Source organism: Chiloscyllium plagiosum, unplaced genomic scaffold (genome assembly GCF_037043375.1).
Source record: "Chiloscyllium plagiosum isolate Xiang-an unplaced genomic scaffold, Cpla_swu_hap1 HiC_scaffold_42, whole genome shotgun sequence".
In the NCBI taxonomy this organism is placed as follows: domain Eukaryota; kingdom Metazoa; phylum Chordata; class Chondrichthyes; order Orectolobiformes; family Hemiscylliidae; genus Chiloscyllium; species Chiloscyllium plagiosum.
In genome coordinates, this window is record NW_028270180.1 from 89,201,469 (window position 1) to 89,226,760 (window position 25,292).

Genomic DNA, 25,292 nt, shown 5'->3' on the forward strand with positions numbered 1-25,292 from the left:
AGAAACCATTTCCAGGATATGGGCATCACTGGCTCAGCCAGCATTTATACCCCATCTCTCGTTACCCTTGAGATGATGGTAGTGAGCTGCTGTCTTGTACTATTCGCAGTCCATTTGGTGCAGATAGACGGACAATGCTGGGAGGGAGAGTGTTGCAGGATTTTGGCCGAGTGATTCTCTATCTTTGGTTCTTCAAATGTCGTTTAACTTAATCACGATCTGCACATGATTTTGAGGTTTCAGTCTGCAAATCTTCACCATCTAGCACCCTGTATAAAGGAATATGTACAGGTTAGAAATTCAGAGCAGACAATTCTAGTTTCTCTGGAATATCTTTTTCCCCTTTCTTCCCCCAAAGCTGTAACCCTCCAGCTCTCTTACTCTCTCCCACCATTCTGACTCTACTACCCCCTAATGTACACCCTCCCCATTCTCATGGAATTGTTGATAAACAGGTCTATGCCCCCACTTCCCGTCCCTGGTTAGACTCTGCACCCTTTCTGGGTTCACTTCCTTTCCCTCAGTTGCTGCAAGTCAATAATGTAACAGCAGAATGGAACAAAAGCAAACAGAAAGGGAGGTGGCAGATCCTGGACAGAACAGGAAGCTGCAGTATGGGAGAATGGGTCACATCCTTTGTTTCTCATTGGTTGATTCCAGTGTTATGACAAGTTGGGAATGTAACTTGGTCCCATGTAGGTGTGGTGACACTTTGATCCTCCAACAGGTCAATACTACAAGCAAATACGTTCCTCCTCCAGACAATCACAGTGTGAAATACTTTCCACTAGTTACCCCAAAGCACATGTTCCAAAACTCACCCACATTCTGCACGTGTGCAGTGCCGGGTTTCCCCACAGACGTGTGGTCCCTGCCTCGGAATTTGGGATTTGCAGTCCTCATGCAGGCACTGGAGCCCTGTCTCTGGAACATGAATGACAAGTGTGGGATGGAGGATGTTGTGTATCGGATCCCCATTCAGACACATGGGACATGTCGGCTGTCACTTGGATTTACTGAGACATCCGCTTAGACAACCTGATTTCTGACGTAAGGAACATAGATTCAACCAATTGGGGGATAGGGAGGTTATTAAGGCGCAGTAGGCTTTAAGAAGAGGTGGCTCAGTGGCTAGCACTGCTGCCTCACAGCGTCAGGGACCTTAGGCGACTGTGTGGAGTTTACACATTCTCCCCATGTTTGCATGGTTTCGTGCAGTTCTCCAGTTTCCTCACACAGTCCAAAGATGTGCAGGTTAGGTGGATTGCCCATGCTAAATTGCTGACAGTGTCCATGCACGTGCCGGTTAGACAATTAGCCATGGGAAATGCAATGTTACAGGGAACGAGTGGGTCTGAATGGGATGTTCATCATAGGGTTGGTGTGGACTCGATGGATAAATACCCTGTTTCTGCACTATAGAGACTCTATTCCTGCACTATAGAGACTCTATTCTATTCTCATGAGGAAGAATGTACTTGTCTCGATGTGTTGTGAATCTGTGGAATTCCCTACTCAAAATGCAGTGGATGCCAGGACAATGAGCCAATTTAATGAAGAGATACAGATGTTGAATTTGCAAAGAGATGAAGGGTGAGAGAGAGCAGGCGGGAAAATCCAGCTGAGACCGATGTGAGCTCAATCATCACCGTATTAAATGGTGGGGCTGGTTCTCCTGTGCCCAGTGCTTATCTTCTTACGGTAATAACTGGAAAGCTGAATCCAAAAATCACCACCTTCACCAAAGGAGATTTTCGGAAAATGACAGATAGTCATTCCAAGCTTAGATAGTGAGGAAATGTGTAGGAGATAATGATTTTGAAATTTTAAACTGAGGGGAGACAGTGATTTATGGTTTTAGATTGCGTCATACATTCGCAGCGTCCAGAGTACGCTGTTGTGAATGTATATCCTGTACTTTATTACAAAGCCAAGGTCACTGACAATGAAAACCAAAACACCCAGGAAACATCGCCTCCCCTCGTAATCTGAGAAAAGACTTCTGATAAGTCTGATTGAACTTAGAACACTGATGGAAAGCTGGAAGATTAGATCCGCTCCCAAGATCCTGTGCTTAAACAAAAGGAGACTACAATAGGATGAGGCAGGAGTTGGCTACTGTAGACTGGAAACAAAGACTTTACGGTGGGAAAGTTGACGGACTGTGGGGGAATATCAAAGCAATTTTTTGAAGTGCTCAGCAAATGTATATATCAGGGAAAAAGAAGGACTGTAGGAAAAGGAATAATCTGCCATGGGTGGCTCAGGAAATAAGAGAAGCTTCAGCAAAATCGATGTTTCAGGCAAAAGCCCTTCATGATTCCTGATGAAGGGCTTATGCCCGAAACGCCGATTTTGCTGAAGCTCCTCGATGCTGCCTGAATTGCTGTGCTCTTCCAGCACCATTGATCCAGAATCTGGTTTCCAGCATCTGCAGTCATTGCTTTTACCCAGGAAATAAGAGAGTCTATCAAACTGAAATAAAATGCAGACAAATTGCCAAAGACCAATGAGATTAGAAAAACTTTAAAGATCAACAGAAAGCGAGATGGGATTGGGGGAGAAAAGTGTTGAGTAGCTATCCCCAGGGCCAGAATAGCAGTTTACACTGCTAGAGGGGAACCTATTGTGTGGGGAACATATGGCGTCTAATTGTTGAAGCACTGAACTGTTACCATAGAGATAATCCTGATCAAGTTAAAAATCACAGCACACTCCAAAAGCTTGGACTTCCAAATAAACCTGTTGGACTATAACCTGGTGTTGTGTGATTTATAAGTTTGTTCACCGCACCCCAACACCGGCTCCTCCACATGAGAATCCTGATAGATACCCCACTGAAACTGAAGCACCTGTCAGATACGTGAGGGAGCCACGGGGGCGTGGGGGAGGTGTGTGTGGTTTAACCACAAAGTGCTGAGCTGAACTCTACTTTCTAACTGCCGTTGCCATGGAGAGAATACTGAGAGACAGCATCCATTCAAAACCACAAACCACAAAGGTATAAGAATGGGAGTGGCACATCGGACAGGCGGGGAGTTACCTGATGCTGCCTGGAGGTGTTCTGCATGTACACTATCCAGGTAACTGCCATGTCTCATCAATAAAGACTCAAAGAAGACCTCTCAGAGTTCTGTGACCAGTTATTCCTATCCAGCAGGGTTCAGGAATAAGAGTACACAGCAGTCAGTCTTCACAGTGGAAGATACGAAGAACATGCCAGGAATTGATAAGGAGACTGAGGAAGGTGAGGACCTAGATAACAACCATTATCGTGAAAGAGTTAGATTTGGGAAGCTAATGGAGCTAAAGGTAGACAAGTCTCATTGCCCTGATGGAATACATCCCAGGATACCAACACAGTTAATGGGAGAAATAGCAAATGCACTTAGAGTCATAGAAGCCTACAGCAGAGACAGGCCCTTTGGCCCAAACTGGCCCATGCCGACCAGAATGTCCATCCACACTAACCCCATTTCCCTGCACTTGGCCCATTTGCTTCTGACCCTTTGCTATCCATGTATTTGTCCAAATGTCTTTTACCTGTTGTGAGTGTTCCTGCCTGAACCACTTCCACTGGCAGCTCATTCCGTATACATACCACCCTCTGTGTAAAACAGTTGCCCCTCAGCTTCCCTTTTATTCTTTCTCCTCTAACCTTAAACTGATCCAATCAAGCCGTCCAATCCTTGAGTTTCTGGGAAAAAGACTGAGTGCATTCACCTTATCCATGCCTCTCATGGTCTTATACGCTTCTAGAAAAGAGCCCCCTCAGTTTCCTCTGTTCTAAACATTAAATCCTCACTTGTCCAACCTCTCCCTACAACTCAGACCCCTGAGCCCTGGCAACATCCTTGTAAATTGTTCTGCACTTTTTACAGTTTAATAACTGAAACCTACATTACATTCATCATATTTCAAGTATTTCCCCACGGTGCTGGAACCAACGTGACAATGCCAATGGATTACAATCCATGATCGAGAATGAACTCCTTTACAACAATCCCGTTTTCATAGTGTTTCCCATGGTGCAGGTATCCTTATGTCTTTCTGGTTGCATGGTTAATTAAAGACTTCTCCTTCTACAAAGCAAAGTTGTGGCTTAATTGTTCCTGGGAAACGTGCCATGATTTTTCAGACTTTCAAAAACAAATGAAATCTCTCTCCACACTCACCATGCTGACATGGACTTGGCTGTGTCTCAGTACTTTTGCAGTCACACTGAGATTTGAAATATTTGCCCACGGACAGAATGCACACCTTTCCTTCCAGATGAAAAGGCCAATGATATTCAGATCGGCACGGCTCAAGTAACCACCAGATCTGAACATGAAGGTCAATTTGTATTTCTCATCCGCAAATCCACCCTTTCAGTACCATACAACAGAGCACACAAGTCACCACTGTTAATACAGGATGGAAATTCATAAGACAATTGTAGATTAAACTGTAGCTTCCTTGTTCCTCCAAAGCTTTAAACCTCAGTCTCACAATTTCTCTCTTCTGTGAACTGAAATCCAAACCAATCCCCCACTCCTTTCCTCCACACCCAGTTCTCACACACTCTCTCTTCGAATTCAGTTTCCTAGCTCCTAATGAGAACCATCCTGCAGACACTGCTTCCTGCACACTCTGACCAAGACCCATCTTACTAAAATGAGCCAAATTAGAATTCTAATTGCAGACCCATCCTTGTCCCATTCCATAACAACCCTGAATCTTCACAAAAGAGTTCTGATAACTTTCTGCAAAAGGCTGCACCACTGATAGTCTGATCACATGTCAGGCTAGCAAGAAAAGGGCCATTCCTCTGGGTCCTGCTCCCAGAAGGATGAAGCTGCTAATGATAGATTAATCCCTCACACCCACAGCCTCCTTCCCAGGCACTGACCTGTACTGCGCATACTCCCACAGTTGCCAGCACTGCACCCATGCATTGGTCTCCCCTCCTACAGCACGTGCTCCAGATCATACAGGAGTCCGGGTGATTGACAGCAGCTGCTGCCCAATATATCAGAATCCCTACAGTATGGAAACAGGTCCTTCGGCCAAACAAGTCCAGACCGACCCATTCCCCCTAACTAATGTAACTAATACTATGGGCAATTTAGAATGGTCAATTCACCTGACCTGGGCATCTTTGGATTGTGGGAGGAAACCGGAGCACCCGAAGGAAACCCGCTCAGACACAGGGAGAATGCGCAAACTCCACACAGACAGTCGCCGTGGCCGGAATCGAACCCAGGTTCCTGGTGCTGTGAGGCAGCAATGCTAACCACTGAGCCGTCTCTATCGACGGGAGGGGGCGGGGCTGGAGGACTGGGTCAATGGAATTGTTAACAATGAATGAATGTGGAGGACACTGAGGGATGGACAGGTCAGTGAGGGACAGGATCAGTGCAGCAGCAGGAGGGGATACTGGACAAACTGAGCAATGGGAGAGTCTGACAGGAGAGAAACTGCAGGAAGGTTCTGTTTGGAGGCTCAGGCAGGGACAGTTGGGAGACAGTATGGCCTGGTGGCTTGGGCAGGTTTACTCATCAGCCTCTTCAAAGATGCTGTTACTCAACTCTGAGCCTGATCCTCCTAGTCCAGAGGTAAGGACACTTCCATTATTTCCAGGTGGGCAAGGGATACAGGCACTGCCTTTCAAAAGGAACTCACCTGTATTGGTGACATTAACAAGACTCAAGACAAGAGTCACTGACAAAATGCTGGTGTACTTGAACTTCATCCAGAATATTAACACCTATAATTGGGCAACGCAGACCCCAATGTACAGAGTTAAATCCTGGATACTAATAACAGCTTTGTGCATGGGAAATCATATCTCATGAATTTGACTCAGTTTTTTTGAAGAAGTAACAAAGAGGATTGCTGAGGTCAGAGCATGAATATGGTCTACATAGACTTCAGTAACGTGTTTGACAAGGTTCCTCATGGGAGACTGGTCAGCAAGGTTAGATCGCATGGAGTACAGAACTGGCCCGAAGGTAGAAGGCAGAGGGTGCTTTTCAGTCTGGAGGCCTGTGACCAGTGGAGTGTCAGAAGTATCTGTGCTGGATCCACAACTTTTCGCCATTTATATCCTTGATTTGGATGTGAACATAAGAGGTATTGTATGTACGTTTGCAGGTGATACCAAAATGGGAGGTGTAGTAGACAGTGAAAAGATTACCTCAGAGTACAAGAGGATCTGAATCAGATTGGTGAATGGACTGAGGAGTTCAGTTTAGAAATATGCGAGCTGCTGCATTTTGGAAAAGCAAACTTTAGCAGGATTTATACAGTTAATAGCAAGTTGCTGGGGAGTGCTGCTAAATAAAGAGTCTTTGGAGTGCAGATTCATAGTTCATTGACAGTAGAGTAGCAAGTAGATAGGATAGTGAAGACGGCAGTTGGTCTGCTTGTCTTTATTGGTCAGAGCATTGAGTATAGGGGTTGGAAGGTCATATTGCGGCTGTACAGGACTTAACAAAAGTTGCTGAATCAATATTCCATATCATTCTGTTCTCCTTCCTATCAGATGGATGTTCTTAAACTTTAAAGAGATCAGAAAAGAATTATAGCATGTCGCCAGGGTTGGATAGGCTGTTTTCCCTGGAGCGTCAGAGGCTGAATGGTGACCTGAAAGAGATTTTTAAAATCAGGCTGGGCATGGATACGGTAAATAGACAAGATATTTGCCCTGCAGTGGGGGAGTACAGAACTAGGGGACTGGGAGGGAGGGTAGGCAGACAGGGGGGGTGTGGATTGAGAGGGGTAAGACAAATGGTTGGGGAAAGAGGGGGGGGGTGACAGAGAGGGCGGCACAGAGACGGGTGGGGACAGAAAGTGGGATTAGAGAGGAGGGGAACAGACAGGGGGAACGGGGGGAGGCCGACAGAAAGGGGGAACAGGCCGACGGAGGGGGTGGTAAAACAGGCCGACAGAGGGGAGGGACGGACAGAGTGGGGGAGCAGACAGAGCGGGAGAGACGGGGGGAACAGAGGGGGAAGATGGAGAGTTATTTTATAGATCTAAAACTCAACCCTGTTCCTGTTTTCTCCTCCTCACCTTAATTCCCTCTGGAGGGCTCAGAACAACTGTATAGTTCTTGGAAAGTAGAGTTTCAGGGAGATCAGATGCTGAAAGTGGCATTTGGGACACTAACATTGAATGGAATGTGCTGATTCGATTCGATTCCACTCTCTGTGTGGTGTTTGCACATTCTCCCTGTGTGTCTGCGTGGGCTTCCTCTAGGTGCTCTTAATTTCCGCCCACAAATCCAAAGACATGCAGGTTAGCTGGATTAGCTTTGGGTAATGGTAGGTTACAGAGTTAGGGTGGAATGCTGTTCCGATGGTTGGTATGGTCTCATGGGCCGAAAGGCCTGCTTCCACACTGTAGGGATTCTATCACTGAGTATAGGGATTAGGAGGTCACATTGTGGCTGAGTAGGGCATTGGTGAGGCCAGTTTTAGAATACTGCATTCAGTTGTGTTCTCCCTGATTTCAGAAAGATGTTACAAGAATAGGACTCAACCTCTTAATGGCAAGTTCTTGGGAAGTGTTGACAAACAAACAGACCACGCAGTGTAGGTTGATTGTTCCTTGAGAGTGTGGTTGAAGGTAGACAGGTCGGTGAAGGTGGTGTGCTGTATGCTAGCTGTTATTGGGCAGTGCATTGAGGATAGGAGTTGGGAGATCATGTTTCGGTTGTACAGTTTATTGGCTCGGCCACTTTTGGAATCCCATACTGCTTTCAATTCCAGTCTCCCTGCTATAGGAAAGATGTTGGGAAACTTGCAAGAGTTCAGAAATGTTTTTCCAGGGTGTTGCCAGTATTGGAACATTTGAACCATAGGGAGAGGCTGAATAGGCTGAGGCTATTTCCCTGCAGCACTGGACACTTTAGGTGGCTTTATCGAACTTTATAAAATTATGAGGAGCAATGATAGGGTGACTCGTCATGGTTTCTTTTTTCCCAGGTAGGGGAGACAAAACAAATATGAATCTTTTTTCCAAGGTGAAATGACAAATTCTAGAGGAGAGATGGCAAGTTTAAAGGATATGAAAACCGAAACAACTGAAGATGCTGTAAACCAGGAAGAGAAACAGAAGTTTCTGGAAAAGCTCAGCAGGTCTAGCAGCATCTGTGAAAAGAAATTAGAGTTAATGTATCTGAGGAAGGGTGACCAGACCCGAAACTTTAACTGATGTTTTCTTCACAGATGTTGCATAACCTGCTGAGCATTTCCAACAACATTTGTGCAAGTTTAAACGGAGTTGTTTGGAGTATATACCTGAGAGTAACTTTATAAAGTGAGAGTGACACCACATCTGGAGTAATAACAGAAGTTTTGGTCCCTTTATTTAAGGAAATGTGTCATTTCATCAGAGGCATTTCACAGAAAATTGACTGGGATGAACACTGGATTGCAGGGATTATCTTTTAAGAAAAGGCTGAAGAAATTGGGTCTCTACTTACTGTATTTGGGAAGAATGAGAGGTGATCGCATTGTAACATGTAGGATTCTTAAGGAGTTTGATAGGGGAAATACTGAGCGGATGTTTCCCATCATGAGGGAGTCTGGAACCAGATTCTGGGTCACTCACGGAATCACGGGTTCTGTTTTGGATTCGTCAAGTTTAAGGCAACACTGACACAGGTCAGGGGTTTCAGTAGCAATGGAGCTGGGGTGAGGTGGAGATAAGCAACATTTTAAGAGTTTGAAATTCCTGGTGTTTGTGATTGTGTCGATGTCTGATCAGAAGGTCATCTTGGGGTCAGATATGAGAGCAATATTGTGAAGGGTGCGGTTCTGTCTCAGATAGTTCCCAGTGGGAGGGAGGGGCTCAGCAATAAGGGAAAGTAATTTGTAAAAGCAACTGAAGACAATGGCTTTACCCATTGCAACGTTCCGTTGCAGGAAATTGCAGCCAATCGCGTAGTGGGAGTGTGATGAGCAGTTTGATAACTGAGTAATGGAGAGCGATGATGGTGAGGGAGAGCTGGGCATTGTCAGTGAACATGTGAAACCTAACACGGTGCTTTTGGACAATGTCACCTCCTGGAAGTATGTAGATGAGAAACAGGAGGGACCGAGGAGAGATCTTTAAGGGACACCAAATACAAGGAATTAAGAAAGGAAAGGGAGAGTTGGGATGGAGCAGGTTTTTCCAACAACGGTGGGGTCAAATATTAGTTTGCAGCAGAATGGGAGAGAAGGACATAAACAGAAAAGACAGACAGATAGAACAAGGAACAATATCTGTGAATTGGGGAGGGGGAGTGATGAAGAGGAGGAGCAGCCCAACTCCAAAAGCACTATTCCTACATTAGTGACATCACCCAACTCCACCCTAGTCTCAGCTCATTTACTGAAATACTCGTCTATCCCTGTGTTATCTCCAGACTTCATTATCCAAACACACTCCTGGCCAACCTCCCACATTCAACTTACATGTAATCTCAAGAGTATCTAAAACCCTACTGCCCGAGTGCTCACTTGTACCAAAACTTGTTGATCCATAAAAGGCTCCTATTAACAAGCAGCAATTTAAAATTCTCACCTTTGATGTAAATCCTGGCTGTGAACATCCCTGTCTCCCTGCACCACACAACCTGTGAGACCCCGACAACTCATTTTCTTTCAGACTCCCAACGATGTGTTTATTCATTGCTTCACCTGTCTGGCTGTTTCTACGGTTGCCAAGGCAACACGGTCTGGAATTCCCACCCGAACGCCCTCAGACCTGCTTTCCTCCTTTAAGGTATTCCTGAAAACCTGCTTATTTGGCAGCTCTTTTGATCACCTGACCTAATATCCCCATCTGTGGCCTTATGGCAGAAGTTCTCAATAGTATTTCTGTGGAATTATAAACATGATAAAAAAAAACAAACTGTTGATGATTTGCACATACATTGTGAACTCTTCACTGTCGCTGAGTGAATAATCTAAAACAGCTCTTACCCAAACACATTGTGGGAGCACCTTCACCACACGAACTGCAGCTGTACAAGGAAGTCAAACATCACCTTCTCCACAGGCAATGGGGCTTTGGCACTGACCATTGGTATCTGTGGAGGGAGAAACACACAGTTGATATTTCAGGGAGTGCAAAATGCATTATAGGGAGGGAAAATGGTGCAGAATTTGGGATTTTCAAATTTGCGTTTTAGAATGTGCACTAAGTTCTGTAAAACCTCTCATTCCATACCATGAAAATTTCCTCCTCTTCCTGGTCAATATGTCTTTCCTTTCCCCTGCCCTTCACCTTCACACATTTCCAATGCCTTGGCCACAACAACACTGTGCTGTCAGTGAAGTTTATCATGTGGTTGAGTATAGTCCCGCCCCTCATTCACTCCGATTGGTTGAAGGCCCAACTAGTACCTCTAGCCCCCGTTCCCCCACTCTTATTGGTCCTGCGCTGACATCAATAATCCGAAGCCCATTGTGCGCTGGAGCATGCTCAGTGCTTCCTGCTTTTGCTGTTGTTCATCAGGTATGAGAGAGAGGGCTCATCCCTGTTTCTCCTGATGTTAGACAATACCAACAACTACCTGCCTTGTATGGAGCCTTTCACACTGACAAATCTCCAAAAATGCTTCATGAATGATGGAAACGTTGATTAAAGAGAACGATTTTTAGATACATCTTTAAGGCGGACAGAGGGGGTTCGGGAGGATATTCCAAAGGTTTGTGTCCTTGGCAGCTTCAATCGTGGAGTGATATAGGTGGGCAACAGCTTACAATGGAGACAGTGGCTAACCATAGGTTAACAATGTCATGTCGTAGCCCCCTACCCCACACACCAGGCCTTGTTCTCACAGCCTGCCATTACACATTACCTATGGTTAACCACTAATAGTCTCCATTAACAGCCAGTCACCCTCCCCCAGCCAGATGGTTATCCTTTATCCAACTGTTCTTCTCACTCTATCCCCACCTATCCTTTACTCCTTTTATCCTTCCCCTACACTATTTTCTGCACATAAACTGACTTTTATTCTCAGTAACATCTGTTCTGTGGAAGGGACACCGGATCTTAAACTTTAACTTTGATATCTCTTCACAGATACTGCCAGACCTGCTCAGCTTTTCCAGAACCTCCTGGTTGTTGTTTCTGATTTACATCTTCCGCAGTTCTTTTGGTTTTAATTTACCGGGAGTTTATAATTCAGGTCCAACAGCCTCTGTCCCAGTCTCTGCTGTCTCTCCCAACCCCAAACAGTGACACTGCACTTGCACAGCTCATGGACAGGTGTTGTCTTGCTGGCCACACCCCCCATTCAATCTCATTGGCTGCAGGACCGCACAGATTCTTCTCCCATTGGTCTAGAGCTGCCGTCAATCAGCCGGACACCATTGTGATGAGAGTGGAGGGCTAATCCCTCTCTCTGCCCTGGGATGAGCTTCATCATTCACAGTGAATGGGGCAGTATCACAGAGCACAGGGCCTGGGGGCTATTCAGCCCATTGGGGCTGTACTCTCTCCCTCTGGAGATGCTGCAAGTCTGTCCCAAGTCCCCTCCCATGTGCCCACAGCCCCCCAAATCTTTCCTTAAAAAGTAAATTCCAAGTCTGTTTCAGAATACCTGCTGAATCTGTGTCGTTCAGACTGTTCCAGATGCTCAGAACTTACTGAGTAAAATAGTGTTCACATTTTCACCTTGTATTATTTGCCAATTACTTGAAAGTAGTTACTAAAAATTGTGACAGTGTTAACAATTCCTCTCTCTCTCTGCAAATTCAAGACCTTGGAACCAAATCTGCACCAGATCGAAATCACTGCTTCACCTTCTCAGCTCCAAGGATAATTATCTGTGCTTCAGCTAGCTCTCCTCAAAATAGGGGAATGCATCTTAATTTATTAAGATCAAAGAAACAGACCTTCGGTCCAATTCGTCCGTGCCAACAAGGAATCCTAAACTAATGGATTCCTATTTACCATCTATTGGCCTGTATCCATCAAAACCCTTCTTATTCATGTACCCAATTGGAAGCCTTTTAAATGTTGTGATTTTGTCAGCCTCCACTACTTCATCTGGTAGCTCCTCCCATACACACACCACACTCAGCTTGAAAACGTTGCCACTTATATCCCTTTTAAATCTTTGCCCTCTCAACTTCAACCCATGTGCTCTCGTTTTGGGCGCACCTAACCTGAGGGAAAAAGACGCCAGCTGCTCACCTTATCCACATCCCTTGTGATTTTATAAATCTCCATGAAGTCACCTCTCAGTCTTTGACTCTCCAGATAAAATAGCTCCAGCCTATTCAGCCTCTCCCTGTAGGCCAAATCCTCCAATCCTGGCAACGTTTTTGTAAATCTTGTCCAAACCTTTTCAGGTTTCACAACATCCTTCCCAGAACGGGAAATTCAAACTGAAAACGGAATTCCAGAAGTGGCTTAATCAACGTCCTGTCCAGCCACAGTATGACGTCCCAGTTTCTGTATTCAATGCATTGACCAATAACGGAGTGTGTTAATGGAGTCCCATTTGCCAGCGGTTCACCCTTATCCCTCTAAAACCTTCCTCTTCATATACCCAATCAAATGCCTTTTAAATGCTGCAATTGTACTAGCCTCCACCCCTTCCTCTGGCAGTTCATTCCATACTTGCAATGCCCTCAACATGAATAAGATGCCCCTTAGATCCCTTTTAAATCTTTTCCCTCTCACCTTAAGCCTGTACCCTCTAGTTCTGGACCCAGCGAACTTGGGAAAAAGTCCCTGACTGCTCACCTTATCCATGCCCTTCATGATTTTATAAGATCACCTCTCAGCCTCCAACTCTCCAGGGAAAATAGTCCCAGTCTATTAAGCCTTTTCCAATAGCTCACACCATCCAACCCTGGCAAAATCCTTGCAAATATTTTCTGAACCCTTTCAAGTTTCTCAACATTATTCCAAGAACGGGGAGATTGGAACTGAAAACAGAATTCCAGAAGGGCTTTAATCAGTGCCCTGTCCAGCCACAATATGACGTCACAACAGCTGCATTCAATGCATTGACCAATAACTGGGGTGGGGGGGGGGGGGTACCAAATGCTGCATTCACTACCCCATCTACCTGTGACTCTACTTTCAAGGAACTATGAACCTGCACTCCAAGGTCTCTTTGTTCAGCAATGTTCCCCAGGACTTTACCATTAAGTGTATAAGTCCTGCCCTGATTTGCCTTTCCAAAATACAATAGCTCACATTTATCTAAATTGAACTCCGTCTGCCATTCCTCGCCCCAGTGGCCTATCTGATCAAGATCCTGTTGTATTCTGAACTAACCTTCTTCACTGTCCACGACACCTCCAATTTTGGTGTCTTCTGTAAACCTACTGACCATACCTCAAAAAGTCACATCCAAGTCATTTATTTAAGGGCCCAATATCCATCCTTGCAGCACATTTGCTCCTCACAGGCCTCCAGTCCGCAAAGCAACCCTCCATCATCATCCTCTGTCTCCTACATGCAAGGCAGTTTTGTAATGGCTTGCTCTCCCTGCATTCCATGTTATCTAACCCTGCTAACCAGTCTGCTTTGTGGAACCTTGTTGAATGTCCATATAAACAACATTCACCACCTGGCTTCATCAATTATCTTTGTCACTTCAAAACATTCAGTCAAGTTAGTGAGACACAATTGAGCACGTACAAAGCCACATTGACTCTCCCTGTCATTCCTTACCTTTCCAAATAGATGGATATCCTGTCCCTCAGAATCCCTTCCAACAACTTGCCTGCCACTGACTTCAGGCTCACTGTTCTCTTGTTCCATGGCCTCTCCTTACCACCTTTTTAAAATAATGGCACCTCACCTGTCGCTATCAATGATACAAATACCTCAGGAGAGCTGAAAATGTGTTGCTGGAAAGGCGCAGCAGGTCAGGCAGCATCCAGGAAACAGGAGAATCGACGTTTCGGGCATCAGCCCTTCTTCAGGAAGGGCTTATGCCCGAAACGTCGATTCTCCAGTTCCCCTGATGCTGCCTGACCTGCTGCGCTTTTCCAGCAAAACATTTTCAGCTCTGATCTCCAGCATCTGCAGACCTCACTTTTACCTCAGGAGAGGCCCAACAATCACTTCACTAGATTTCCAGAAAGTTCCAGAATACACCTGATCATTTTCCAGGGCTTTATCCACCTTGATGCAATTTAAGACATCCACTACCACCTCCTCTGTAACATGGACACTTTTCAAGTTATCACTGTTTATTTCTCCAAACTCTCGAGCTTCCATATACTTCTCCAGTAAAAATGACGTGAAATATTTGCATATCTTTCGCACCCACTGTGGTTCCATAGACAGCCTTGCTGACCTTTAAGGGGTCCTATTCTCTGGTCCAGCTAATCTTTTGTTTGTGATATATTTGTTTAATCTCTTTGGATTCTATTCCAGGACATCCCAGAAAGGCCTACTTCACGGACCGTAAATTTCCTCTGACTTGATCAACACATACCCTCCACTTCCCGCACCTCCGCCTTTACCCCACCCCTCCAGCCACAATAAAGAATATAACCCTGCGGTCTTCACCTTCCACCCACTAATCTCCAGATACAGCACATTAACCTCTGTCATTTCTGCTACCTTAAGTCAGACCCCACCACCAGAGATATATTTCCCTCCCCACCTTTATCTGCGTTCCGCAGAGACCATTCCCGCTGCGCCTTCCTTGTTCGGTCCACACCCTCCCACCAACCCATGCTCCACATCCTTGACCCTCCCTTGCCGCCATGGGAGATGTAAAACATGCGGCCACACCTCCCTCTGACCTCTGTCCAAGTTCCCAAAATGATCTTTTCACATCAGGCAGAGATTTGCCTGCACAACTCGAAACCTCATATACTGCATCTAGACACTATGGGAAGAAGGGCTTATGCCAGAAACGTCGATTCTCCTGTTCCTTGGATGCTGCCTGACCTGCTGCGCTTTTCCAGCAACACATTTTCAGCACTGGGGAGAATGTGCCAACTCCAACAAAGACAGTTGCCCGAGGCTGGAATCAAACCCAGGTCCCTGGTGCTGAGGAAGCAGTGCTAACCACTGAGCCACAATACTGTGGGATCTTTGGTGCTGATGCGCTGCCCCACTGATACCTCAGTCACTCACCCTGCCTCATTTCCTAAGAGGCAGTGATGACGGAGTGAAATTATCGCTAGACAGTTAATCCAGAGACCCAGATAAGGTTCTGGGGACCCGGGTTTGAATCCCATCACAGCAGATTTTGGAAAGTGAATTCAATAAATATCTGGAAAAAATAATCTAGTAACAACAAGCATTCCACTGTCAATTGTTGGAAAAACCAATGTGGTTCACTAATGACCTTTAGGGAAGGAAAATGCCATCCTTACCTGGCCTGGTCTGCATGGGACTCCAGACCTATAGCAACGTGGTTGACTCTTAACTGCCCTCTGGGTAAACGCAGCAATAAATGCTGGCCGAGCCAGTGACAGCCTCATCCTGTGAATGAATAAAGAAACAGGTCAGGTTGTTCCTTCTCTAGTAGGTACATCCTACAAACTGAATCTGAAATGTTCTCGTACACACTGAACAAATACCTTTCCATCCAAGCCCTTATCACTACAGCACTCCGAGGCCATGTTGGTAAAGTTAAAACCCCTTATCATTGCATCCATATTATTCTTACAGATAACTGAGGTCTCCTGGCAAAATTGTATCTCAATTCCCCGCTGACTATTGGGAGAGAGTCTATAATACAATCCCAGTAAGATGGTCATCCCTTTCTTATTTCTCAGTACCACCCAAATAACTGCCTGGATGTACTCCCAGGAATATCCTCCCGAAGCCTAAGCATAATGTTGTCCTAATCAAAAACACCTCTCTCCCTGCTCTGTTGCCCCCTTTCTATACTTGCTATAGCATCTTTACCCTGGAACATTAAGCTGCTAGTCCTATCCATCCCCGAGTGATGCCTCTGTAATTGTTGTAATATCCCAGTGGCATGTTCAAAACCATACCCTGAGCCCACCTGCCTGACCTGTCAAGTCTCTTGCACTGAAATAAATGCAGTGCAACTGGTCCGTCGCACCTCATTCTGTGACTTGCTCTTGCCTGCCTTGACAGTCTGACTGGTGAACAGTACCAGCCTCAGACTCAACTCTTTTCTCACTATCTCTTTAGGATTACCCCGACTCCCTCACTGGTTTAATGCCTCCCGAGTGGCACTAGCAAATCTCCCTGCTCGTCAGGGCCCCATGTTTTCCCCTTCCTATGCCATTGGCACCAATGTACAATGTCCTCCCACTGGTTATTTTCCCTTTTGAGGATATTCTGCTCCCTCTGTGAGACATCCTTGACACTGGCACCAGGGAGGCATCACCCCATTCTGATGTCTCACTGTCAGCTGCAGAAATGGCAGACTGTGCCCCTGACTGGAGAGTCCCCTATCACCATCGATCTATGTGGAACTGGATATACCTCACATTATGTTAGAAGCCAGTCTCAGTACCAGTAACTTGGCTGTCAGTGCTACATTCCCCTGAAAGTCTATTACCACCTACATTTTCCAAAACAATACACTTGCCTGAGATGGGGATAGCCACAGGAGACTCCTGCAGTACCGACCTAGCCCCCCCCCCCAGCTTTCCTGGCGGTAACCCATCTACCTGACTGTATCTGCAGTATCCTGCATTCCTGAGACTGCCACCTATCACACCCCGCGGCTCCTGTCAATTCCTCACTGCCTTTAATCACTCCTCCACCAATCCATGTGTTCCAATAGGATTTGCAATCACACTTGCTGCAGTCATAATCATCAGGATCATTGAAACTCTCCCTAATCTCCCACATCCGACAGGAACAGCACGCCACTCTACAACAGGCCATCTCTCCGCCTTAACAATCTACAGACCAAGACAAAGGCACAGTCTTACTGCTCGAAAAACACTGCCCGAGAATAACTTAATGCTTACGGTTCATATCTTAAACATTTAATCAAGGGACCGTAAGACATTAAAAAGAAATCATCACCTTACTCACGATTGTAGATTGAATAAAATAAAACTGGCTAAGATTGATATTAGAAGAGACTGAAACTCACTGAGCTGATCCCCAGCTCGGAGTACTTCAAAGGGCGAGGTCTCTCTGAGGGCAGCTTTGAAACGTCTCTGTTTGTCTTCTCTGCCCACTCCATTTCCAGAGAGGTTTTTAACTTCACAGCAAGTCAGCTCAGAGAGGTCACTGCTTGGTTTTATTCACTGGGGGTTGCGTTTGCTGCCCAGACCAGTATTTCTTGGCCACCTTTACTTGTCTTGGAGAAAGTGGTGGTGAACCGCCTCCCTGAAATGCTGCAGTCCATGTACACCACAGAGATGTTTGGACAACAATCCCCCTCTGGCCCCACATCCCTCCCTGTCTCTGTAATCCCCCTCCGGCTTCAGAAATTACATGTCCGTGGCATAAGATTTTTATTTGGATTCATTTTTGTTTAATAACCCCCCCCCCAAAAAAAGTGAAATATTTCGCCCCCAAACAAATTTCTGTTGATTGACCTTTCGGAGAGGCTGACACATGGACCTTGCAGTATTTTATCTCACATTGTACACCTAGAATGATGGAACTTTCTTTTAAACATTGCTAAAAGGGAGGCAATGGCTTAATGGTATTCCTGCCAGATGAGTGACATGTGCAATGTTCCGAGGATTAGGGATAGAATCCCAACATGGCTGATGGTGGCATCGGAATTGAATACAATCTAGAATGAAAAGGCGAATGATGACCATGAAACTATTGTCAATTGTTAGAAACCCACCTGGTTCACTAATGTCCTGTCGGGAAGGAAACGGTCATCCTCACCTGATCTGGCCAACATGTGACTCCAGACCCACAGCAATGCGGTTAACTCTCAACTGCCCTCAGGAAAAATACTTTAAAAACTGTTAACAAATAATCCGCAGGTATCACTTAAAAACTGGCTGTTCACCTTGGGATCATGTGAATTTCTGAACGGCCTGAACTAAAACTGAGTTTCAGCCTCACCCTCTCCCAGTCTCACATCAGTCTGTTTACACCCAACTCCAGAACACTCTCATTGAGCCAAGCAGCACTCTCAGTGCTGCCCTGTCATTTTCATTGTCTGCTCATATCTACATTGCCCTCAGCCTCCTGTACTGTTCGAATGCATCTCAATGGGAGCTCAGGGGCAGCACCTCATCTTTCAATTCAGCCCTTTGTAACCCCAGAGTCAACATGGACCTCAGCAGTTTCTGGATGAACAGACAGTTGTCAGAAGCTGGAACATTCCACCTGAAAAGGTACTGGAATTTGAGTCCAAAAGGATTTTTAATGGGAAGTTTGCAGGTTAACATCATGAAGTGGGTGGTTGGGTCTAAATCGGAGAGTACTTACAAAGAGACGAGGTGTAATTTGGATAAATCTGTGCTCCCTCAGAGGCCAATATCTCCTTCCTCAGTTGCAGGGCCCAGAACAGAGCACACACCCAAAGGGTGATCCAACCACGAATTTGTACATCTTTCTGCTTAACAAAAATATTGGAGATATCTTCCCACAAACAGAACAGACAAACCTTTCTACTTTCACAGTTAAATGCCAGTGATATTCAGATCCCGATGACTCCATTGACTGTAAAAACTGCTTTTGAGATCCCAGCCTCAGTTATTCTGCTTTAATATCCTATGAAATGAATTCACAAAACAAAACTCACAGTCAGTACAGGAAGAATATAAAGACATACTTTTTCTTGGTATGTGCTTGATGTGTAAATGCCTCTCTTCAAATCGCACACCGCCATTTCCATCCTCTGCCATTTCCACCAGCTACAATCAGACCGGACCACCAGATTCTTAAGGGGTTTGACAGAATAAATACCGATGTATCTGAGTGTAAATACTGAGGGGGGAGTTTGAAACCAGATTCTGAGTCAGTCACAGAATCAACGGTTCTGTTTCGAATTCATCAAGTTTAAGGCAACACTAAGGGGTTTCAGGAGCAATGGAGCTGGGGTGAGGAGGAGACAATCAACGTTTAAGAGATTGGAATTCCTGGTGTTTGGGATGTGTAGATATCTGATCAGAAGGTCAGCTTCGCGTCAGATATAACTGCAATACTGTGAAGAGTGTAGTTCTGCTGCATAGTTCCCAGTGAGAGAGAGAGGCTCAGCAGTAAGGGAAAGGAATTTGTCAGGCAACGGGTTTAACCATTACAATGTTTCATTGGAGGAAACTGCACCTAATCGAGTAGTGGGAAAGTGGTAAGCAGTTTGATAACTGAGTAACAGTGGAGTAATGGAGAGGGATGATGGGGAGGGAGATCTGGGCATTGTCAGTGTACATGTGAAACCCAACATGGTACTTTTGCACAATGTCACCTCCTGGCAGTATGTAGGTGAGATACAGGAGAGAGCAAGGATAGATCCATGAGGGACACCAAATGCAAGGAATTCAGAAAGGAAAGGGAGAGGGGAGATGGAGCAGGATTTTCCAAAAAAAGAGGTCAAATGTCAGTTTTTCACAGAATGGGAGAGAAGCACATAACCAGAAAAGACAGAACAAGGAACAATGTCTGTGAATCGGTGAGGGGGACTATGAAGAGGAGGAGAAAAGAGAGTTGGAAAGTCTATGGTTTAGTAAGATTAGGGTAAAGGGTGAAGATGAGCTCTGATAAGGCTTGACATGAGATGAGATTGGAGAAAGATGTAGGTTTGGACAAAAACCGGGAACACCACATGAGGCAGTTTGACTCAGTGGGCTAGTGGGAGGGAGGAGGGGAGGAGGGGAGGGGGGAGGGGAGAAGGGGGAGGAAGGGGGGGGAAGGGGGGGGGAAGGGGGGGAGGGGGGAGGGGGGGAGGGAGGGAAGCAGCAGATCGGATTATCTCAGTCTTAGTGACAGAGAAACTCCATGTACTCCAAACTCTTGTTGTTGGAGCGAAGGATGGAGGAGACAGGATGATGTACAGTTTTTCACAAAGAAACAAAACCTGGGTAAGTGATATTTAAAGTGAGTGAACAAACGTAATGTGTTTACATTTTATCCAAAATATTAAAACAAATGACTGAAGTCCTGGTTCGAATCCCATCTTGGCAGATGTGGAATCTGAATTCAAGAAAAAATACCTGGAATTAGGAATATCCTGATCTCCATGGAATCATTGTCAATGGCGGAAAAAAAACCTGCCAACCTGACAGTGGCCCAGCCAGCTACTCACTATATTAATCACTGCAAAGTCTCAACAAAGGAATGAAACTGGATGGACCACTCGGCATCTAACAAGGCACCAGAAAATACAACCACAGAATCAGCCGTCTGGATGGTGCAACGACCTCCAGATGAACATCTGGATTTTGGTGCCAAAATATGCAGAGCTGTCTCACAGACTAATCAAGGAACAGCCTGACATAGTCATACTCATGAAATCAATCCTTACAGACAATGACCAGACACCACCATCACCATCCCAAGATATTGAGATTGTGGTGATGGAAAAGCACAACAGGTCAGGCAGCACCTGAGGAGCAGGAGAATCGACGTTTCGAGCCTAAGCCCTTCATCACCCTGACCTGCTGTGCTTTTCCAGCACCAGACTCTTGACTCTGATCTCCAGCATCTGCAGTCTTCACTTTCTCCTGAAATCTCTGGATATGTCCTGCCCCACCAGCAGGACAGACCAGGCAGAGGTCGTGGCACAGACAGGGAGGATTTGCCCTTGGAGTACTCAGCATTGACTCCGGACACCAGGAAATCTCATGGCTCCTGCTGATTACCACGTCCTGTCCTCCCTTCGCTGACGGATCAGTTCTCCTTCATGTTGAACAACATTTGGAGGAAGCACTGAGGCAATAAAATGGTGTCAAACGTACTCTGGGTACAGGATTTCAATGTCCACAATCGAGACTAGCTCTGCAACAGAATTACTGACTGAGCTGGTCAGGTCCTAAAGGACATCGCTGCTCAACTGAATCTGCAGCGGGTGGTGAGGGAACCAAGAGGGAAAAACATACTTGATCTCATTGTTTTGAATTGACCAACTGCAGATACACCTGTCAATGACAGTATCAGTACGAGCGACCATCACACATTCCTTTCGGAGACAAAGTCTTGCCTTAAAGTTGAGAAAAACCTCCATCGTGTTGAGTGGCATTATCACCGTTCTAATGGGGACAGACTTTGAAGAGATGTAGGATCTCAAACTGGGTATCTCTGAGGCACTGTGGGACATCAACAGCAGCAGAACTGTACTCCAGCACAATCTGTAATCTCATGGGTTTGTAAATCCCGCACTCACCCATCACAATGGACAGGAAAGGAGGGCATGCCATGAGCAGCACCAGGCAGTCCTAAAAATGAAGTGCCAACCTGGGGAAGCTACCAAACAGGACCATCTGCATCAAACAGCATCAGCAGCAAGCAACAGAGCTAAACGATCCAACATCCAATGGAACAGATCGGAGCTCTGCAGTTCTGCCACACCCAGTTGTGAACGGTGATGGACAATTAAACAACTCACTGGAGGAAGCATCACAGAAATCCCACCCTTACTGATGGAGGAGCCTCACACATCCATGCACCAGATAAGATTACAGCATTTGCAGCAATCTTCAGTCAGAAGTGCAAAGTGGGATGATCCATCTCAGCCTTCTCCAGTGGTTTCCAACATCACAGATGAGAATTTTAAGCCAGTGCGGTTCAGTTTGAATAACATCAAGAAATGGTTAAGTCGTGCAAAGGCTACGGGCCCTGCCAATATTCTGGCAATAATACTGATGGTTTGTGCTCCAGAACTTGCCACCCACCAAGCCAAGTACTGCTCCAGCACTGGCATCTACCGACAATGTGGAACATTGCCCAGGGATGTTCAACACAAAAACACAGGGCAATCCAACCCAGGCAATTTCCCTCTATCAGTCCACACTCGATCAGCAGTAAAGTGATGGAAAGTGTCATCTACAGGGCTACCAAGCAGCAGCTGCTCCGCAACAGCCAGCTGAGCGACACTCACTTTAGGCTCCACCAGGGCCACTCAGCTCCCGATGGTGTTACCTCCCTGATTCACAATCTGGCAACCAGCTGAATCCTAGAGGTGAGGTGAGAGCGTCCGCCCAGTCCCACTCCAAGATCACTATTTCTAGCTGATCCTACCCTTGTATCAGCTCATATACTCTCATCCACCTTGTGTTATCTCCAGACTTCATTATCCAAACACACTCCTGGCCAGCTGCCACATTCAACCTCCCTGTAATCTCAAGAAACACAATATCTCTGCTGCCCAAGTACTCCCTCGTACCAAAATTTGTCGATCCATCAAAAGTCTCCTATTCATAATCAACAACATAGAGCCACAGAGATGTACAGCATGGAAACAGACCCTTCAATCCAACCCGTCCATGCCGACTAGATATCCCAATCCAATCTAGTCTCACCTGCCAGCATCCGGCCCACATCCCTCAATTTAAAATTCTCACCCTTGATTCAATTCCTGGTTGTGATCATCCCGAGCTCGCTGCAACACACACCCTTTGAGATCTCAACAACCCATTCTGTTCGAGACTCCCAATGATCTGTTAATTCATTACCTCACCTGTGTGGCTGCTTTTACAGTTGCCAAAGCAAAACGGTCTGAAATTCACAGCTAAAACCTCACAGATCTGCTTTCCTCCTTTAGACATTCCTAAAAACCTGCTTATTTGGCAATGCTTTTGGTCACCTGACCTAATATCATCCTTCTCTGGCCTTATGTCTAAAGTTCCCAATAATATTTTTGTGAAATTATAAGCAGGATAACAAAACTACAAACTGTTCTTTAATTGGACATTACCTTCAAATCATCACTGTTGCTGTAATGAATACTCTGTAATGTCTCTTACCCAACCACATTGTGGGAGTGTCTTCACCACACAAACTGCAGCTGTACAAGAAAGTCAAACATCACCCTCTCCACAGGCAACAGGGCTTTGGCATTAATCACTGGTATCTGTGGAAGGAGAAACACAGTTGATGTTTCAGGGAGTGCAAAACGGATTACAGGGAATTTGATAGTTCGAAATGGAAGGAAAATGCGCTTGCTTATTGGAAAAAGGAATTCTTGACTGTCAAAGATTTTCCAGAAAAAAATTAATAAGCAGCACATGGTCAGGGGCTGGGCAGCAGTGAAAAATTAACTTACAAAAATGTCTGTAAAAGTAACAGTAAAATACTAAACAGACCAAACATACACCCATTGTTTGAGACTGAGGAAGCTAGATATTGACAAAGTGGTCATGAGGGAGCCCACAGATGAAGCAGAACAGTGTAAGCTGTTATGATCCCACAGTCATAAAGTTGTATAGCACCAACACAGACCCTTCGGTCGAACTCATCCACGCCAACCAGGTATCCAAGCCTAATCTATTCCCATTTGCCAGCACTTGGCCCATATCCCTGTAAATGCTTCCTAATCATATCATGTGTCTATTTAGATGCCTTTAACATGTTTTAATTGTACTAGCCTCCACCACTTCCTCTGGCATTCATTCCACCCACTGCATGAAAGAGTTGTCCTTTAGGCCCCTTTGAAATTTTCTCCGTTCACCCTAAATGCCCTCTACATCTGGACACCACCACTCCAGGGAAAACACCTTGTTCATTTACTCTATTCATGCCCCTCATGATTGTATAAACCTCCATAACATCACCACTCAGCCTATAGCACTCCAGGGAAAACAGCCCCAGCCTTTTATGCCTCATCCTACAGCTCAAATCCTCCAACGCGAACAACATCCTTGTAATTCTTTTTTGAAACCTTTCAAGTTTCACAGCACCCTTCTGATAGGAGGCAGGCCAAAACTGCACACAATATTCCAAAAGTGGCCTAACGAATGTCCTGTACAGCAACATGACCTCCCACATCCTCTACTCAATGCTCTAACCAATAAAGGAAAATATACTGAACACCTTCTTCAGCATCCTATCGACCTGCAACTTGACTTGCAAGGACAATGAACCTGCAGTCCAAGGTCTCTTTGTTCTGCAAACTTCTCCAGGGCCTTGCCATTCAGTGTACAAGACCTGCCCTGATTTGCTTTTCCAAAATGCAGCACCTCATATTTATCTAAATTAAACCCCATCTGATCAATATCTCATTGTAATCTGAGGTAACCTTCTTCATTATCCACAATACCTCCAATTTTGTATGACCTGCAAACTCATTTACGATACCAAATCATTTAAATGAATGGCGAAACAAATCCAGAAATAAACATCCATTTCTCTGAGTTTGAATGTGCTCTGTGTAAATCCTGCCCAATGACTCTGTACCAGAGAAAGGCTGAACATGCGCCTGGCTGCACCTTGCCCCCTACAAAGCTGGCGGCTCCGCACATGTCCATTGAATTCTTGCCCTGAATAAAGATGGCGGCGCGCACTCAGGCCTGCAGCCACACCGAGGCAATTCCCCGTTTACTGAAAACATGAGACTGGGACCTTCAAATTTGTGTTTTCTGACGTGCACATTTTGTTTGTAAAACCTCTCCGCTCATACAGAATCGCTCTCACCTCCTGCGGTCCCACAGACAGCCTTGATCATATTTGCGGATATCTATTCTCTGCCTGGTTACTCGTTTGTCCTTAGTGTATTTGTACAATCACTTTGGATTCTCCTTAAACCTATTTCCTAAAGCTATCTCATGTCCCCTTTTTGCCCTCCTGGTTTACCTCGAGTATACTCCTACTGCCGCTACACTCCTCCAGGGATTCACACAAACACAGCTCTCTGTACCTGCCATATCCCTCCTTCATTTTCTCGACCAGGCCCTCAATTTCTTTCATCAGGCAGCACTCTTTACACCTACCAGCCTTGGCCTTAACGGGAACATGCTGTCTATATACTCTCATTGTCGCAGGCCTATGGAGGCAATGGCAGATGAGGATACAGAAGCAATCATTCTCAGTAAAGAGGTAATGTTGGGAAAGATAACAGCCTAAAGGTAGATGGGTCTCCTGACTCTGATGGAATGTATCCCAGGGACTAAAAGAGATGTTGGGGGGGGGGGCGCGGGGGGGGGGGGGGGAAATAACACATGGACCTCGTGATAATTCACTAAAATCTGTTGGATGTCTGGTTTTGACAGACTGGAAGCTGCAAATGTGGTGCCACTATTTTTCAAAAAGGATCCGATGGCTTAACTTCTGTAGTGGAGAAAATGCTTGAACCTCTCAAGGAAGTAGTGGTGAGATATCTGGGTAGAAATTGTTTCATTGAGCAGACACAGCATGGATTCATGAACGGCAGGTCACGTTTAACACGTTTACTGGAATTACTTGAGGATATGACGAGTGCGTTGGACAAGGGGGAC

The 25,292-nt window shown here is 45.6% G+C and overlaps 1 long non-coding RNA gene across 2 annotated transcripts; it reads right to left on the reverse strand.

Moving 5' to 3' along the window:
• Positions 1-55: 55 nt before the first annotated feature.
• LOC122547031 (uncharacterized) lies at positions 56-22,928 on the reverse strand. Of its 2 annotated transcripts, XR_015754088.1 has the most exons (5): positions 22,827-22,928; positions 18,533-18,639; positions 15,339-15,447; positions 9,957-10,063; positions 56-269 (listed from the first exon to the last, which is right to left on the reverse strand). It is a non-coding gene; the product is annotated as an uncharacterized LOC122547031 (long non-coding RNA). The 2 variants fall into 2 exon arrangements; XR_015754089.1 differs by lacking the exon at positions 18,533-18,639 and having other exon boundaries at positions 22,827-22,927.
• Positions 22,929-25,292: the final 2,364 nt, after the last annotated feature.